The sequence below is a fragment of the Oculina patagonica genome, chromosome 3 (genome assembly GCF_052425735.1).
Source record: "Oculina patagonica isolate OP01 chromosome 3, crgOcupat, whole genome shotgun sequence".
Taxonomy (NCBI): Eukaryota; Metazoa; Cnidaria; class Anthozoa; order Scleractinia; family Oculinidae; genus Oculina; species Oculina patagonica.
In genome coordinates this window covers 25,226,467-25,239,936 of record NC_135760.1, presented here as the reverse complement: position 1 = coordinate 25,239,936, position 13,470 = coordinate 25,226,467, and positions in this window count along the sequence as shown.

Here is a 13,470-nt window from a genome sequence, read left to right as displayed (position 1 = left end):
TGACAGGAAACTGATACATGAGCAGACAGCTTGGCGTCTATTATAGTTTAAACTGAATAAATTCAAACCAGCCTATCACCGTGAGCAAGCTGCAACAAGGCTGTGTTTGAAGGCTATTTTGTGTCAATTTCTAGTGGAGTTAGACATCTTTCCTTTACAAGAGGCTAGCTCTTAAAAGCACCAGCTTTATCATCACAGGAAGTTTAACGAGTTACCAGTGAGATGACGAGGCAGTATCCGGGCCAGATTTCTTAAACGTTGTATTACAGCATGATAGCTGGCTGGGTGCCAGGGAATCGTTTGATTTAAAAGGGAAACTGACACATTGGAAAGGCAGCTGGACAAGCTACAAGAAGACCGTGTTTGAAGTTTACTTTGTATCAGAAGACACACAGGAAGTTGAAAAACACGGGAAGTTAAAGAACAGGGAAAGTTAAATGACACAGCAAGATGAAGCTGCAGTGAAGCCCAAGAACACAACAAAAATAATAAAATACCCTATATTAAGGTGGGGTTCCTCCTGAATTTGAATAAAGTTTCAAGAGGTTTAAAGAAGAGATTGAAGAAGAAAAAAAATTAAACATCACCAGACAGTTGACCCCCACGCAAGAGCATTCCAGGTTGTCAGTGGAACTGACTGGTATCCGTCTATCAATTTTTAACTACATACCGGTATTCTAATTTTAAAATCACCTTAAATCTCCAATATTAAGTATTTCTCTAAATTTAATCAATATTTTAAGAAAAAACTATCTCCTCCCCAAAATTCCCAAAATTACCCAAAGTTTACAAAATACCGCAAAACATAGATATATGGGATGAGTGAAGCGTTTTCGGATTCCTTGAAACGTTAACGAGATAATTCTGTTAAACCCATATCAAAACCCCGCCTAAAACGTGCTTGCGTATCTGCATAATCAGGTATAATCAGCTTTAATTCCCTGTATGCAGTGAGTTGACGTATAGCTAAGCCATGTATTGTAACATTGTACTCTTCAACTTACCCGAGAACAATTTGCAGCAATCAGTTCTGACGTTTTAACTGTGAGTTTTCCATAATGACCCATTAGGATTTGACATATTTATCTTGTGACTGTCTTTGGTGTGGACACTTTGCCACATGGGCAGATAATAACTGCTAGATATTAAACCGCGTACGAATTAACTTTATCTTTCCTGTTTATAAAATTACCTTGTGGCTGATTATGATTTTTTCATAGCTTTTAAGTTCTTTGCGAGTAATTTGACAAGGCTAACAGAAATACGACTGCTACAATTAATATGTAAATGAAGGGATGAAAAGTAACCGCCGTCGAGTAAAAATAAACATCAAACGATGCTTCAGTAAAACCGAAAACATAAGGCAAAAACCCATGCAAGACTGATATGATTTTGTTAAGGGAGGCATATTATTAAAACGTCTATCTGCTTTGGCGAAGAAACAAATTATATGCGGTCAGTCATCAATTGTTCTTTAACCGCTTTTTTACTAATAAACCTGGACAATTACGGGTCGGCTTACTTTTCTGTTAGCGCTTAATTATTTTTAGTTTTTTAATCCATTAATTATGAAGTTTACGAAATGACCAATCAGAATTTAGTATAGGAGCCATACTCCTAGCTCCACGGGTCACCCCGGAGGACCCAGTCAATGGAAGTGTTCGTTAACCCTCCATAAGGCAGGCTGCGTTTTATCACCGTTTCTTGACTTCATATTTATTTCAAAACTAAACTTTGTATACAACGAATCCAAACGAAGAGCGCTATATCTTCTGCATCTCATTATAACAATAATAGTCTAGTCCTTTCCGTTGTACTTGCTATGGAATGAACTCGTTGCAAAATAATACTGAGCGAACTCTGTGAGGAAAACACTAAAGCTTCACATGCCCTTGCCGCCCCATCCTTACTCCGGCAGCAAAACAAGCCTCAATTACATAGATAGTGCGAAGTGATCGAATATTTAATGGCATAAGCCTGTGTATTATACCCTGTCCCCAGACTAATCTTTACGCTGACACGTACAATTTGGTTTCGAAAGTTCGGGGTGGTCCAATGGACACCATCTATCACCCCATCAGGAAGAATCCTGTTAGTCCTAAGGGGAGAAAGTTAATATAAACTCCAGCTCTATGATGCGGCTCATTTGATAGACCACAATCCATATTTGAAATATGTTACTTGCCGATGCAGTAATTTTTTTATGAGAGATGCCTAAATTAAAGGACGTGGTTAGCACATGAAAATAAGCTCCAATATGTCTTACGTGGGTGTTTGCGTGGTTGTGGGTAGATTTTAAAGATGCCAGACAGCCTGACAATTTATCATGCACTAAGAAATATTTGCTACTCTAGTCTGCTATTTGGCCAATGGTACCTTCAAATGCGCGCGTTCAGTCCTCTGTTCTAATTTAAATTCCTAGAGATTTTTAATTGATCTGATTATTGATCTGATGACTCAAAGTTGTTCCATAACATAACCTTCTTATTTCTGTTATTTTGCAATTTTATGGCCTTCCATTAATAATTATACCGGCACTTTACCACGGTGCAGAACAATCCGTCAAGATAGGAGTAACAAGCTTCTTTGCCATACATCTTGTACTGGCTTTCATCGCTCTTATCGACACTGGTGCGGAACAACCAAGATGGTGGGAGAAATTAGCAAGGTAAGGGCTAGAATGAAAATAATAATGTATTACCAATTTCTCAATAAGGCGAACACTGCACTTTTACCTCCGATACCCGCACTTTCGATTTATCGAACTAGTTTTCTTTCCTCAAGGAGGCTCGAGTAATCTCGATTTCACTCTTAAGTTCTAAAGCTCGAGAGCAATCTGGTTCCTGGGGCACTTGGAACGACGTTGGCTCAACAGACATTTAACATGAATTCACGCTAAAAAACCCTATGATGATTGACGCAACATGACATGCAAAATATTCTGTTAAGGCAAATCCTGAGCACGAGTCAACATACGTTATTCTTGCTATTTTGTCAATTCAGGTGGTTTATCGTACACATTTCTGTCGTCTATTTTGTGAGAGAAATGTTTTCCAATGAAAACACTGGCCCAATGCCGCCACCAATACTGCTGCTTAGCGATGGAGGCCATATTGAAAACCTTGCTATTTTACCGCTGTTAAAGAGAAGGCTACGAAGGATTGTTGTTGTTGACGCTGCCGTTATAAGCATGACGACCAATACTACGGAGACAACTTTTTGATTGCACTGATGCTTGCTTGTACCAAGCTAAACTGTTCGTTTCTAAGTGAAGACGGCCAAGACATCATTTTCGACCTCTTGGAGAAGTTTGTGAGACCAAAAACAGGAGGAAAGCAGCATTATTACAAGTTTGTAGTTCTTTCTTTTTTTTGCTTAGGCGATTTTGCATCTGCTAAACATAGTTAGTCCTCTCTTCTAACTATGGTCTCAAGTAGCACTACTTGAAATGAAAGTAGTATAGTAGGGTAAGGTAGGTATCAGGTATCTGGTACGTCGCTCTTCTCGTAAAAGAATACGCTTGTATAAAACCAATTTCAAGTACTAGCTTACGGATTGAGATACGCTGGCATAAGTTGTAATTTAGCTTTATACGGGAGGTTGTTTTAGAGGAAACGTGGCAAAATGGACCCCATGAATAACGCTCACGGATTTAAAGGTTGCCATACGAGAAATACCCTAATGGCCGGCTTCAACATCCAAGAGTACAAAGGTCAAATTTGACAATATTATCAGGATGTTGGACAATTTCAGTCCATGCCCGTTCAATTTCAATTCGTGCCCGACAATTTCACTGTCCAGCTTCACCAGATGACAGTACAACTTATTTCAGCCACCATGTGTAGTATAATAAACAGTACTACGTATATGTTAAAGTAATACTCAAAATTAAAATTACAGTCGAAGCTCTCATAAGCGGACACCCTCGGGACGCGAAAAAAGTGTCCGCAATTGGAGCTGGCCGCTTACGAGAATAATTCTTGTAAGCGGCCACTAGAGGTGTAGGGGATAGATGGCCGCTTACGGGAGCTTGCCCAGCTAACATAATGGTAATATGCATGTTTCGAAATGTAACCGGACGTGGATGACGACAAAACAAACACTGAAATATGGTACTGTAATTACAGTAAAATCATTGTGACAAACGGCGATGTGAAGTTGATTGATTAATACAAGATACAGAGGTTTTTTATATGATTTTCTTTGCGGTGTCCGCTTACGGGAGCTTAAAAACAAAGAAAAAGTCTAAGTCGTAATCTCGGAAAGTGTCCGCGGCCGCTTACGGGAATGTCCGCTTACGAGAATGTAAAAATACAGAGTTTGTATGGGAGTAAAAACGGGGTTTCTAACAAGGTGGCCGTAAGTAGAGCTGTCCGCTTACGAGAGTGTCCGTTAAGAGAGCTTCGACTGTATATGATTTTAAAATTTATTCTTACTAGGTTCGTCACCATAACTAAACCAACCATGATCATGGTAGCGTCATAGCACAGTTATGTTTCCCATGCAATGTGTCGCTGGAAAATTGTGGAAATGCATATTAATATTTTGCATCATTTAACGTCATATAAACACAGGCATGATAAAACTAAGCGATTCAATCGATGAATGGCAGAGATCTTTGAAAAATACCAACCTTTAATTTGCAAGGCTAGATGACGAGCGACGCGTGAAAATGGAAAAAAAAAATAGACTGTAGTCTCGACACGGACAAGGCCATCGAAATTGCCCGCCTTGTAACAATTCGGGATCGGAAGTGCTGACGCATTCCTCTTGAGTGACGTTTTTATCACCCACAGCGAAAAGTATTCCCTTGAGAAATTAAAACAGTTCCTTGAGAGTTACCAAGAATTCGGTAAGAGAGTGACTTCATTGTCCACAAGTCTTACTATTTTACTTTAACAAGCAAAATAGTCGAAAAAAAGGAGCAGAAACAAGTAAAACGCACGCTTTCTTTCTCTTCATCCTGCTTAAATGTTCTCCGATATCAATGCAGAGTACAGAATATTTAAATAGCCTTGAAATTATCCCGGTTGTAAATTCTCCTTTTGTTGCTTTTTCAGATTCAAGGTTCGTTACCAAAGCGATGAATTCGGTGAAGAAGGCGAAGGAGAAATTCTACTTATCGTACCAAGAAATCCGCAGCATGGCGTAAATGACGGAATGGATGGAAATCGTTCGACTAATTTGCATCCTTTCGATGCACCCGACGGTGTGTTTTTCACACAAGATGAAGTCAATAACTTGACTCTCTGTTGCTGCGAGTGCTGTCACCGACAAGCTTGTCAGGGGTTGTCCAAGATATGTTGTAACGTCTTTCCACAGCACAGCACTGCCAATCAGTTCTTCACATCCAAGATGTTCTCGGCGTATCACTGTAAAGGGTACGGCGCATGCGTAGATGCCAATGCTGTTGGCTTTTTGAGAAATGGTGACAAGGAAAGGGAGCAAAATGATAATGTTAACATTGTGTGACAGAAATTACCGTATAAAGATTAGAGGCGCATAAAATGATGTCGTTTGCAAAACTTGCTAAATGTTTCATGACAAAGCAAAGAGCCAAGCTTAAGATGGTCAAGATTCGTGAAGATTTTGACAGATTGGGAAAGGCGTACTGGAAAAATGTTGCTAAAATGTTCAGTTAACGCTATCCCAGGCGTTGCACCTTTGAATATTTTTCAAATATTGATTATATAGTTTTCTCTGAAGGTACTTTTAGTCGTCCTTTTTTCGTATTTTAGTTTTGGTAGTTTTGGTTAAGCAAGATTCAAAATTAAGGATTTTTAATTTTAGAATCTTAAACAAAAAAAATGACAAATGTTTCAACATGTACCTTCTAGATCTCATTCCATTTTTATCAACATCGAATTATTTCCTTTTGGAAAATAATGTCTTTCAACTTTTTCTCTTGACATGTATGCCGCTGATAATATTATTAGGTAGTATTTACATGTTGGAGGCATCTGCTGGTTTTACAAGTAGAACAAAGAGCGGGAGAACATCTGCTTCGTTTAGTAAAACCGTTCATATCTATTCCATGCTTTTACAAGTAGAAAATCATGACTATTAACTAATAGCCTGAATAAACAGAGAGAAAAATCAGTAAAAGAAATATTTTAAATTAGAGACGTGTTTTGGAAGAGAGCAAAAATATGATTGGCTGGCGACTAGAACATTTCCTGTACAGTGATTCTTTTTCAGAGTAATCTCTAATCTTATTGGTAAACCTTTTATTAACATGGGATCTCTTAGTATTGCATGTCAATTTACTGTTAAGAAGGGTCCTTATTAAAAAGTGTATTTTTTCTTTGAACCATCATCTGCTTTTAACATAGTCTGATTAGCATTTATATTACTAATATGAAAACATCCTCTATCAGATTTTATCTCATTTTTAAATTTCAATTCTCACATATGTTTCGCTGCTAGAAAACCAAGAATATCAGAAATAGTAAACATTTGGCCTATGATATTGCTTACAGATGTAACCTAGAGTTCCATATTCTCAATGAGTCATATAAAAAAAAACGATTTTTAAGTGAAATTTTGCGACGTGACATACATTTAAATTTAATGCAAGCTGATTTGCATTTCTTTATTTTATTAACTAAAGTATAGAGAATAATGGCAGCATTTAGCCCAAGAATGTCGATTCTCTCCGGAATTAAACTAGTATACTAGTTCCCTTTTACAAGTCGCTTTATAATACAATGTTACTAGTTCTTCAAAAAAACAAAACGAACAAAGCTGTCTCCTCACTTGATACACAGACGATCATTGTAATTTAAAACTATTTCATGGAAAAGGGATCCAAATAAAACTTATCATCGTTGTAGATTACTCGCGCGCAATGGAGGATTGTTGTCAGCTTTTTCCCATGGCCAGACTTGCCAACCAAATGCAATACCATTTGCTGTTGTTGTTGCTGGTTGAAGAGGGTTCCTGATCCCAGTGCGACAATATTTCACAAATTATTCCTCTGTAAAGTATTATTTCAGAGTTGCTACCAAGGTGAAAAAATATTTAACGTGTTGGTTAGATAAATACTTCTTCTCGTACACAATTGTACTTGGAAGAATTCCCGGTGTCAATTGTTGCGATATCTAACTTGACGAACAATAGAACAGTTGTTTGACTGTGTCTTTCACCGCTTGTCTTACTTCTGCGATCTTCCAACAATAAAGGAAAGGGTTTAAAGAAGAGTTTAGGAATACAACAGATGTTGTAAACCTCCAGCCCAGGACAAGAGGCGGCGTTAAACCGGTGAAGGTTGCGATTGCTGTTACAACACAATACGGAAGGTAACACGCCAGTAATGTAAACTGTATCCACAGTGAACTAGAAAGGGTCTTTCTGTATCGAGCAATGTTCAGTGGAACTTCCCCTTGGTTTTGTTGTGTTTGGGAAGATTGGTCTTGCACTCTTGTTTGGTGACGGCGAAGATGGGCATAGATCTTGGTGTAAGTGAAGGTAGAGGTTAATACACATGTAAGTAACAGCACACATCCGTACCACAGAAAGACAAAATAATTCCAAAAACACCACGCGGCGATAACGAAATTTATGACCCAAAAACAAACTGTAACAGCAACAGTTCTCCTAACAGTTACAATTTGTCGAAAACGTAACCCCAACAAGAAAGCGAGAAGCCTTTCCACACTCACTGCCGTTAATGTCAACAGAGACACCCCGAAGAGAACTACACCTAACAGAAAGCTTATGCCTAAGATGGGGCCACACAGAGTCCAATTTTCGTTTGCAACAGAGACAAACAGGATGGCGACCATTGGTTGTAAAATGATGCCAACACAGAGATCTGATGTAGCTAGACAACGCAGCAGAACTTTCGATGGAGGATGGAGAGAAGTCGACGGCTTTTGAAGGGCAGTCAGAATCAAAATGTTACCAATGGAAGCAATGATGGAAAAAAGGAAGTTGAAAGCTGAAAGGAATATTACTGCAGGCTTATTGTCTGGATTTGTCGAGCAAATGAATTCTTCAAGCGTTTGGCTGTTTCTAGTGGAGTTAGACATCTTTCCTTGACAGTCTAGCTCATAAAAGCATCGTAAGGCATGGTAGAAAGTCTTTTCTTGTAACGAGTCACCAGTAACTCGCCGAAGCAGTATCTGTGTCTAGGCTGCATGATAGCCGGTCGGTGGCATTTTACATAGAGAGAACTGAAATATTGATAAGGGAATTGTTTTACCTGACAGGAAACTGATACATGAGCAGACAGCTTGGCGTCTATTATAGTTTAAACTGAATAAATTCAAACCAGCCTATCACCGTGAGCAAGCTGCAACAAGGCTGTGTTTGAAGGCTATTTTGTGTCAATTTCTAGTGGAGTTAGACATCTTTCCTTTACAAGAGGCCAGCTCTTAAAAGCACCAGCTTTATCATCACAGGAAGTTTAACGAGTTACCAGTGAGATGACGAGGCAGTATCCGGGCCAGATTTCTTAAACGTTGTATTACAGTATTATAGCTGGGTGCAAGGGAATCGTTTGATTTAAAAGGGAAACTGACACATTGGAAAGGCAGCTGGACAAGCTACAAGAAGACCGTGTTTGAAGTTTACTTTGTATCAGAAGACACACAGGAAGTTGAAAAACACGGGAAGTTAAAGAACAGGGAAAGTTAAATGACACAGCAAGATGAAGCTGCAGTGAAGCCCAAGAACACAACAAAAATAATAAAATACCCTATATTAAGGTGGGGTTCCTCCTGAATTTGAATAAAGTTTCAAGAGGTTTAAAGAAGAGATTGAAGAAGAAAAAAATTAAACATCACCAGACAGTTGACCCCCACGCAAGAGCATTCCAGGTTGTCAGTGGGACTGTCTGGTATCCGTCTATCAATTTTTAACTACATACCGGTATTTAATCTCCAATATTAAGTATTTCTCTAAATTTAATCAATATTTTAAGAAAAAACTATCTCCTCCCCAAAATTCCCAAAATTACCCAAAGTTTACAAAATACCGCAAAACATAGATATATGGGATGAGTGAAGCGTTTTCGGATTCCTTGAAACGTGAACGAGATAATTCTGTTAAACCCATATCAAAACCCCGCCTAAAACGTGCTTGCGTATCTGCATAATCAGGTATAATCAGCTTTAATTCCCTGTATGCAGTGAGTTGACGTACAGCTAAGCCATGTAAACATTGTACTCTTCAACTTACCCGAGAACAATTTGCAGCAATCAGTTCTGACATTTTAACTGTGAGTTTTCCATAATGACCCATTAGGATTTGACATATTTATCTTGTGACTGTCTTTGGTGTGGACACTTTGCCACACGGGCAGATAATAACTGCTAGATATTAAACCGCGTATGAATTAACTTTATCTTTCCTGTTTATAAAATTACCTTGTGGCTGATTATGATTTTTTCATAGCTTTTAAGTTCTTTGCGAGTAATTTGACAAGGCTAACAGAAATACGACTGCTACAATTAATATGTAAATGAAGGGATGAAAAGTAATTGCAGTCGAGTAAAAATAAACATCAAACGATGCTTAAGTAAAACCGAAAACATAAGGCAAAAACCCATGCAAGACTGATATTATTTTGTTAAGGGAGGTATTTTATTAAAACGTCTATCTGCTTTGGCGAAGAAACAAATTATATGCGGTCAGTCATCAATTGTTCTTTAACCGCTTTTTTACGAGTCTGCCTTTTGGTCGAGGGTCGAGGGTCGAGGGTACATTGTCGAGGGTGAGGGTAACATGTCGAGGGTAGGGTCGAGGGTAACAATATTTCCAATATTAATAAAAGATAATTTAGTTAATTATTAATTAATTTATTTATTTATTATTAATCACGGGTGAGGAAGTACTATAACAATATTAATATCACTAAAGATGGTAAATTTCAAGCTCGGTAATAAAGATCTTTATTATTTATTACCGAGCTTGAAATTTACCATCTTTATTATTTACTACAAACTTGATGATTTCGGCATTGCTGATCCTAGCAGTATGCAGGACGCGTGTCACATGGCCCAGCTTACAACGAGTCTCTCGTAGCTCAGTTGGTTAGAGCGCCCAACCGGTATCTGGGAGGCCATGGGTTCGATTCCCGTCGGGGACTCAGAATTTTTCTTTGTCCCAAGCTCGTGTCATGTTGAACATCTCATCTTTAGTACCATGGATGTGTTTTCTTTCGACCGTCGTGTTTTAACTTTCGAATCCAACGTACAGAAAAAAGATGGTGAGTGGTGACTGTACATTTCAACACAACTCCTTGTGAACCTAGCACAGGCAATAGACACCAGAAAAAGCCATGTCTTGGTGAAGATTCTTCATGAACTAACAACATTGTGTATGCCAGGTTTTAAGTTTTCAGACTTTTCCTTTGCGTTTTTATGAGCGAATAAGAGTTTCCGTGCGCCGAGAATTGTGGGTAAATCTACTAGTCGCCGTCTTTTTCAGTACGGTGATACCTGAACAGGTCGACTTGTGAACATTTTCAGTAAAGTCGGATTTAATAAATGTTAGCGCGTGATTCATCCCGAGAAATTTCATTATCTGGATCTTGGCTATGTCAAGAAAGAAAAAAATAAGGAGTTTACTCGACAATTGGATTCGACCCTAGCTCTTTTCTATTCACGTAGTTATTCGTGTATACATGGCCTTCTGTGGGTACTAAACGCCTAGCGATGTCTACGTGCTATTGACTATCTTACCCACAATTATAATTAATTGTAATGGTTGGTAAATTTTTGAAAATTGTGAAAATTTTCTACCCTCGACATTTTACCCTCACCCTCGACAATGTACCCTCGACCCTCGACCCTCGACCAAAAGGCAGACTCCTTTTTTACTAATAAACCTGGACAATTACGGGTCGGCTTACTTTTCTGTTAGCGCTTAATTATTTTTAGTTTTTTAATCCATTAATTATGAAGTTTACGAAATGACCAATCAGAATTTAGTATAGGAGCCATACTCCTAGCTCCACGGGTCACCCCGGAGGACCCAGTCAGTGGAAGTGTTCGCTAACCCTCCATAAGGCAGGCTGCGTTTTATCACCGTTTCTTGACTTCATATTTATTTCAAAGCTAAACTTTGTATACAACGAATCCAAACGAAGAGCGCTATATCTTCTGCATCTCATTATAACAATAATAGTCTAGTCCTTTCCGTTGTACTTGCTATGGAATGAACTCGTTGCAAAATAATACTGAGCGAAATCTGTGAGGAAAACGCTAAAGCTTCACATGCCCTTGCCGCCCCATCCTTACTCCGGCAGCAAAACAAGCCTCAATTACATTGATAGTGCGAAGTGATCGAATATTTAATGGCATAAGCCTGTGTATTATACCCTGTCCCCAGACTAATCTTTACGCTGACACGTACAATTTGGTTTCGAAAGTTCGGGGTGGTCCAATGGAAACCATCTATCACCCCATCAGGAAGAATCCTGTTAGTCCTAAGGGGAGAAAGTTAATATAAACTCCAGCTCTATGATGCGGCTCATTTGATAGACCACAATCCATATTTGAAATATGTTACTTGCCGATGCAGTAATTTTTTTATGAGAGATGCCTAAATTAAAGGACGTGGTTAGCACATGAAAATAAGCTCCAATATGTCTTACGTGGGTGTTTGCGTGGTTGTGGGTAGATTTTAAAGTTGCCAGACAGCCTGACAATTAATCATACACTAAGAAATATTTGCTACTCTAGTCTGCTATTTGGCCAATGGTACCTTCAAATGCGCGCGTTCAGTCCTCTGTTCTAATTTAAATTCCTAGAGATTTTTAATTGATCTGATTATTGATCTGATGACTCAAAGTTGTTCCATAACATAACCTTCTTATTTCTGTTATTTTGCAATTTTATGGCCTTCCATTAATAATTATACCGGCACTTTACCACGATGCAGAACAATCCGTCAAGATAGGAGTAACAAGCTTCTTTGCCATACATCTTGTACTGGTTTTCATCGTTCTTATCGACACTGGTGCGGAACAACCAAGATGGTGGGAGAAATTAGCAAGGTAAGGGCTAGAATGAAAATAATAATGTATTACCAATTTCTCAATAAGGCGAACACTGCACTTTTACCTCCGATACCCGCACTTTCGATTTATCGAACTAGTTTTCTTTCCTCAAGGAGGCTCGAGTAATCTCGATTTCACTCTTAAGTTCTAAAGCTCGAGAGCAATCTGGTTCCCGGGGCACTTGGAACGACGTTGGCTCAACAGACATTTAACATGAATTCACGCTAAAAAACCCTATGATGATTGACGCAACATGACATGCAAAATATTCTGTTAAGGCAAATCCTGAGCACGAGTCAACATACGTTATTCTTGCTATTTTGTCAATTCAGGTGGTTTATCGTACACATTTCTTTCGTCTATTTTGTGAGAGAAATGTTTTCCAATGAAAACACTGGCCCAATGCCGCCACCAATACTGCTGCTTAGCGATGGAGGCCATATTGAAAACCTTGCTATTTTACCGCTGTTAAAGAGAAGGCTACGAAGGATTGTTGTTGTTGACGCTGCCGTTATAAGCATGACGACCAATACTACGGAGACAACTTTTTGATTGCACTGATGCTTGCTTGTACCAAGCTAAACTGTTCGTTTCTAAGTGAAGACGGCCAAGACATCATTTTCGACCTCTTGGAGAAGTTTGTGAGACCAAAAACAGGAGGAAAGCAGCATTATTACAAGTTTGTAGTTCTTTCTTTTTTTTGCTTAGGCGATTTTGCATCTGCTAAACATAGTTAGTCCTCTCTTCTAACTATGGACGTCTCAAGTAGCACTACTTGAAATGAAAGTAGTATAGTAGGGTAAGGTAGGTATCAGGTATCTGGTACGTCGCTCTTCTCGTAAAAGAATACGCTTGTATAAAACCAATTTCAAGTACTAGCTTACGGATTGAGATAGGCTGGCATAAGTTGTAATTTAGCTTTATACGGGAGGTTGTTTTAGAGGAAACGTGGCAAAATGGACCCCATGAATAACGCTCACGGATTTAAAGGTTGCCATACGAGAAATACCCTAATGGCCGGCTTCAACATCCAAGAGTACAAAGGTCAAATTTGACAATATTATCAGGATGTTGGACAATTTCAGTCCATGCCCGTTCAATTTCAATTCGTGCCCGACAATTTCACTGTCCAGCTTCACCAGATGACAGTACAACTTATTTCAGCCACCATGTGTAGTATAATAAACAGTACTACGTATATGTTAAAGTAATACTCAAAATTAAAATTACAGTCGAAGCTCTCATAAGCGGACACCCTCGGGACGCGAAAAAAGTGTCCGCAATTGGAGCTGGCCGCTTACGAGAATAATTCTTGTAAGCGGCCACTAGAGGTGTAGGGGATAGATGGCCGCTTACGGGAGCTTGCCCAGCTAACATAATGGTAATATGCATGTTTCGAAATGTAACCGGACGTGGATGACGACAAAACAAACACTGAAATATGGTACTGTAATTACAGTAAAATC